We start from the raw sequence: 6949 nt of genomic DNA, 5'->3' as shown, positions 1-6949 counted from the left end.
CTATATGTGGCCAAAAGAGGTCCAATGGGACCTCTTTTGGCCACATATGGTACTGCACCCTGCATCATGGCTAGGACAAAAACATTGCCATCTATAATGCCAATAACTCCATCAAATATTAGCCCGATTGCATTTCCAATGCAGTAGGTCTCGCATTTGTTAAAGTTAGAGCTGTTGGCGTTGAAAATTACATTGTTTCTTACTTTTCCCTTTTTTAATACCATGGGCAATAGTTCTATGCAAATATAATAACTCCACTGTAAATAAAAATGCAAAAGTAAAAAACACTATTTTCAATGCCAACACCTCTAAGTTTAACAAATGCGAGACCTATTGCATTGCAAATGCTTGGCTTCATCTGCTCTGCAGCAGCCGCGGTCTGTGCGGGTAAAAGTGGTGGGGCCAGGTAAGGGGGGATTTCGAGGGACGATGCAGAGGGAAAATTATTTATTTATTTAATTTTCCCTCTGCATCATCCCTCGAAATCCCCCCTTACCCAGCCCCACTGCCCCACCGCTGTTACCTGCACGGACTGCGGCTGCTCTGCAGTACCACAATGGACCTTGGAGCCTGTAGAAGCCTTAATAGGTAAGCCTTGGGAGGCTGGTCCTCTTGGGGAATTGAGTTCCATGCCTCCCCTTGTTACTCCTGGGAATTAGGATACTATGCAGGGCATAGTATCAGGAGTGTAGGGATTGTTTTTTCTTTTTGTCTATATTATACCATTCTTATTTTATTTACAGGCTTGGTGTGTGTTCATGGTACCCTGGGTTAGTCTACATCTGAGCCCATTGGTATAGCATCTCATGTCGCATTAGAACCTGGGATCTCAGGCCCTGGAACAAATGATGCCTGTTACAACCCAGATTTGGCAAATGATGCAGTGGTGGTTGAACCCTTTGAACTTAGCGAGAGGGTTTCCCTTATCCCTCCCCAAATCCTGACTACAGATGCAACCAAAGCTGGAGTGGGATGCAACCTTAGGTGATCTCTCAGTTAGGAGAAGTGGCTTCCGGAAGAAAGGACTCTTTCCTCAAATTGGAGAGAGTTGAAAGTGTTTTATCCAACTCTGCTTCACTTCTCTCATTTGGTGTTCAATCATGTTGTTTTGGTATGGGCAGACAATACAGTCACAAAATATTACTTAAACAATCTGGGACAGGATCCCAGTACACCTCATTCTGGTAGCCCCCTTTTGGCCTTAAATGGGGTGGCTTCCCTTGTTGAAGCTGATGGTCAAGGCACAAGAACGGTTCCTACCAATGAGCCCATGTCCCTTCCGGCCTCCTCTTCTTCCTCCGGAAGCTTGCAAGAGGATGTGTCTGGCGGTATCGCTATTGAAAGGAGGGGTTTGAGGTTTCAGGGTCTTTCTTTCCCCGGTATCATATTCAATACAGCATTCAAGGAAAGTATCCACTTAGAAATCTTATGATCACAATTGGTCATCTTTTTCAAAATGGTGTTCAGACAGATCTCTGAACCCCACTGCTTGTCACTCCTCTTGGGTCCTACAGTTTTTACAAGATGAGTTTCAGTAGGGTTTGGCTATCTCTACTTTAAGAGTACAGTGGGCAACACCTAAAGCTATTAGGGCTCCATGGGGTGTTCCGGAGATGGATTCCTTGGGTACTCTACTTCTAAAGGTCTTTTCACTGATGAGGCCAACAATAAACCTACCGCTCCTTCCTGGAATCTACTCTTGGTCCTTATGGCTTTGCACTCTCCTTCTTTTGAGCCATTGGAAAATGTGAATTTGAAACATTTGTCTTTAAAAGTGTTCTTCTTGGTGGATATAAAGTTAGCTCATGGACTTGGGTGAATTATCTATCAGGCCTCCCTGTTTAAGATTTTTGGTTGATAGACTGGTTCTTAAATTAGGTCGTGGTTTTCTCCCTAAGGTTGTTTCATCCTTTCATGAACAACAAGGAATGGCATTGCCCTCTTTCTTTTCAGCACCCTCTACTCCGGAGGAAAAAGCATTACACACCTTGATGTGTTGAGGGCGGTGAGAATCTATTTGTCCAAAACACAGGATTTCAGAATTTGTTTATCAATTTTGGTATTCTCCGTCAAGGGCAGATGGCGTCTACTCTTACTTTAAATAGATGGATTAGATCATTGATACCTATTGCCTAGTCCTCATAAGATGTACAGATGCTGGGTGGAGTTCAGGGAAGATCCACTTGGGGAATGGCAGCCTCATGGGCTGAGGCTGGGTGAGGGTCTTGGTCTGTAAAGCAGCCACTTGGGTGAATCTGTCTACATTTGTCTCCCATTACAGTCTGGATTTGGGAAGTGTAGCTTCTTTGGATTTTGGTACTAAAGTTCTTGCTGCTGTTATATTTTGAACAGCCTGTTTATCTTTCTTGGTTTGCAATAAACAGATTTGTTTGCATGAACCAAGAGTGTGCCTGGCTTATTAGGATTCAGGTTGTTCTTACTCAGCTATGGTATATGCTCATAGAAGTAAGTATTGGTAGGAGAAAATGGGTTGAGGAGGTAATGATTCAATTACTTACTGGTAATCTTCTTTACTCTGAATACTCTTTCTCATACCAATACTTACAACCCTCCCTACCAGTTCCCATTGCACAACCAGAATTCCCCTGTTTTTTTTAGGTCTTGCCTAGACAGTGCATGCACTGTCTCTTCACGACATGTTGTTTACACTTTGTGGGCTTACAGCCTGCCAATTGTGTCTTATTTGTTGTGCCGAGTGTCAGTTGTGAATGCTTCCTTGTATGTGGTCTTTCTCTGGTAGATGGCTCTCCTTTTCTTGTGTTGTTCCCCCCCATGGATCATGGCCCAAGTATTTGTGGCCTTCCACTTTTTTGTTTATGGGTTTGTTTGTGGGCACTATTTTTTCTTTGATTTGTGCAAGTGTTTGTGAAAGCATCGTAGTTACCTTTGTTCGTTTACAAAGGCAGCGTATGCCCCTTTTTAAATAGTTACTTCTGTTTATTGCAGGCAACGTGGGTCGGCTTTTCAATGCATCAAAACATCAAGCAATTTAAATGTGTTTTTATGTAAGTGTGTCTAACTGCACTGTGATTATTATTTTCTTTTACGCTGTGTGTTTGTGAACGCATCGTAGTTACCTTAAATATGCAGTGTGGATCGCCTTATCAAGCTCCTAAATATTGTGGATTCAAATTGTGGATTAAATGTAACTGTTAGTTAGTGCACAGTGATTACATTGTGCATTCTAAATATTTTTTTTAACTGTTTCTTACTGCACAGTAATTAGGTTTAGAAACATGTTGTATGTTTGTGAACGTATAGTAGCTATCTTTGCTTAATTAGGCAGTGTGTGTTGCCCTTTAAAGCTGTAAAACATTGTGCATTCTAATTGTTGTTTTTATTTAACTGGTGCTCAGTGTTGCTGGATTATGTTGTTTTTATTCTTATGACTGTGGTGCAAATTATTTAATGTGGACATGTAAAATACAGAATAATCCAGTCCCACCTTGCCCCTCAAAATTGCAAATTAAAGCAGGATGGGAAGCACATTTTCTTATCTGCACCTCACACACAACCTTTTTATGTTCAACTTTACTGTGCCACAAAATGAGCTTCAAGGTCACACTTTTGCTGTGCTTTTGAAAACAAATAGCATTCATTCTTAGCTCAAGCGCACATTATAACATTCGAGGAACTGCTTGCCTGTTACATACATACTCGTCGTATTCTGTTTCCTTTGAGATAAAAAATGTGCTTCCCACCTCTTCACTTGCAATGTTAGTGAAGAAACTTCCTTCATCTTTTTTACATGTGCATGCCAATTAATTTGTACAATTGTCATCAATTTAAATTACATTATTTAAATGTAAATGTAACAGTACTTTCCACTAAGCATGATGCATATCTACTATCACACTACCAATATCCACATTACTCATTACCTACCACTACCCATCCCATTCTCTCTTTTAAGCCCCAACCAACCCTCCATAAAAAAGTGCAGTGTTCGCTATATCATAATACTTTTTTAAGACAGCCGTTATTCGTGTTGCTACTTCCCTTCCATTTCACATTTTAATTCAAAGCTCATACCATCCCTCACGCAATAAAAAATAACAAAAGAATAATGGCTGTTTCACCGCAATTTAGTGTAAAACTTTAAACATACTGTACAACCACGGTGCTGTACAACACAGCTAAATAAACGAAACCAATGCCTTTCACAGAGGTGAGCCCTATTGGCTTTGTCAATGCTTGTTTGTAGTTTGGAGACGTACAGGAAGTATTTTGTGCTCCAATCCTCTTTAAAAAAAATTGAGCTACCTTTGTTTATACAGGCAGCGTCTGTCGCCTTTTTTAAGCCTTAAAACATCTGCATTCTAATTGAGTTACTTTTGTTTATACAGGCAACTTGTGGCAGCTTTTCAATGCATTAAAACATCATGCATTTTAAATGTGTTTTTATGTAAGTGGAGACCCCTATTCTCGCACATTTGACAAGAGTCTACCTGTCGGGGGGGGCTTGGCCAGCTACATGGCAGAGTGATACGTGCTTTCACTGGGCTCCGGTCGAAAGCAAGAAATCCAAAGGTAATTTGGCAGTCTTGAGACTGGAAAGAAGTTGCCTTGAATCGGGAAACAGGTGTGATAACCAACCCTAAATCGGAGGGCTGGGGAACGGTTGAAAGCTAGAGAAAAGACGGCAACTGTGACTGGGAGGCAGTGCCCCGATCGGAGCCTAACAAATGGCGGCTTACTGAAGACTGCGCTGGCCACAAATAGCCTTGCCTGTGGGGATCTGAATAGAGCACCTGTGAGAGCTTTGGGGTGTTCCCCCATGACACGGAGTGAGGTAATGAGCCCACTTTTGGATTCGGACCCTTGCCCAATACTGCGGTGATCTGCTGCGGCAAAAGGTAGGTGGTGGCGAGCTGGGTGGGTCCGAGAAACAGCCCGGTTGGCCAGGGGATTGTAGACGGACCCGCCTGGCAGCGAGGCCAAGCCGGGGATCCAAAGACAGGCACAGGAAGAGGAATTTGGACTTGCGATCGAGGAGGCTGTGTCAAGATACCTGGAGGTGCTGGGCCCGGCCAGGGAGGCAAAGTTTGGTGGCTGGAAGCCCCCTCCCCCCCCCACTGAAATTCGGAGTGCAACGGCCCCGGGGCTCGAGGAAGTCGACATTGGCCCGTAAAGCCCCCCGGACCTGAACAAAAGTAAGTGGGGCCTACACCCAAGCGGGAGGAGAGGTCTTCACTGGACCACCAGTGGGGGCTGGAACCAGGCAGATGTACGGAGAACGATGGGACCCACAACACCCCCTTGCTGAACGCTATGTGGTGTGGCTCCAAGCAGAGAGGAGGGAATATATGGACCGCACCGAGCCTGCCACAACACGGCCATATACTAGATGAGAGGTGTGGAGGGCTGGAAGGCTACATAATGCCAAGTCAAGATTTAGGTGGACACTTCAAGATGGCAACAAACTCAGAACGTAAGAGTAACCCGGAACACCACTTGTTGGTAACTGGAGGTACTACCGGGAGAGAGACAGAGATAAACTGTACGCACAGACATACATGATCAAAGTGCATGCGGCCCATTGCGCTCGAGGAAACTGCTGACGCGAAATAGAGAAGAGGGCACCCCAGGAACCCACAGCAGCTCCCAGCCTTACTAGGGACCCCGTCTCCAATAGAAACAGCACCAAATGAGATTATTATATGAGGAGATGAGGAGGGGAGCCCCTGGTTCGTACCCTGGTGAGACACCGACTGGTGGCAGGGAGAATTGGAGCAGAGAAACTACATCTCTGAACCCCCCCTCGAAAGGCAGGTGTCAGAGACGAGTAAGAGAGGGCGCCAGAGGTGCATACCCCTGGATTCCTGAAGCCATTTAGGCAGCTGGCGGACACTGGGACACACATTTGCCGGAGACACACGACCAGGAGAAATAATACAAAACACGTCTGGGCCTCTCCGGAAGCAAATCACGTCGGTCTCAGCTATGGGTAAAGACAAACAACCAAAACCCCCTAGACAAGGAAAGATGGATCGATACACCAAGGTGATCACCCCAACTGCAGAAGATCCGCTGCCACTCCACACAGACACAGAAACGATGCTACAAGCAATCCAAGCATCCAGAACGGCATTAGAAGAGAAAATAGGAGCAGTGGGCAAAGAAGTGACACTTCTGAAACAGGACTTCCACAATCTATCTGACAGAGACACGGAATCCAAAACCAGGGTAGCAGAAGCTGAAGATGCGATACAAGACCTTCGGAAAGGGGTTGCTGAAATGCAAACATCTAATAAAGACATCCAGTGGCGTATTGAGGATGCCAAGAACAGAGCACGAAGAAATAACCTATGTTTCGTGGGTTTCCGGGAAGGGGTTAAAGGAACGAGCGCCCCAGAATTTTTACACTCTTGGCACCAAAACATTATTCCAGCAGACAAATTCTAAGCAAGCTTTGTGATTGAAAGAGCACATAGTGCACTAGCAGCGAAGCCACACCTCCCCCTGGGTGCACAACTGAGGCCCATTATAGCGAGATTTATGAACTATCTTGCTAGAGATATGATACTAAGCGAAGCAAGGAGACTAGGGGAAATCAGGCACGAGAACGCACGGACCATGATTTTCCCGGATTACAGCAAGAAGGGTCAACAACAGAGATGAACCTTTGACTCTGTTAAAGTAAAGCTTAGATCAAACCAAATTCAATACATGCTGTTATTCCCTGTGAAGCTGAAGATAATCTTCATGGGCAAAACCTGCGTTTTTCAGACCCCAGAAGAGGCATGGAGTTGGGTGGAAGAACATCTAAACCTGCGGAGATCGGAAGAATCGCAACAAAGCAGGGAGAAGTTACGTGAAATATGCCCGAAAACGGCTGGGTCCCAGAAGACAAGAATTCTAGAACACCAGAGAATGGGTATACAGGGGTCAATGCCACACATCTCCAGAGGGCCAGGAAGACTAAGGA

The sequence above is a fragment of the Triturus cristatus genome, chromosome 6, assembly GCF_964204655.1.
Source record: "Triturus cristatus chromosome 6, aTriCri1.1, whole genome shotgun sequence".
NCBI classification, from domain to species: domain Eukaryota; kingdom Metazoa; phylum Chordata; class Amphibia; order Caudata; family Salamandridae; genus Triturus; species Triturus cristatus.
Note: the sequence above shows the minus strand (reverse complement) of the source record.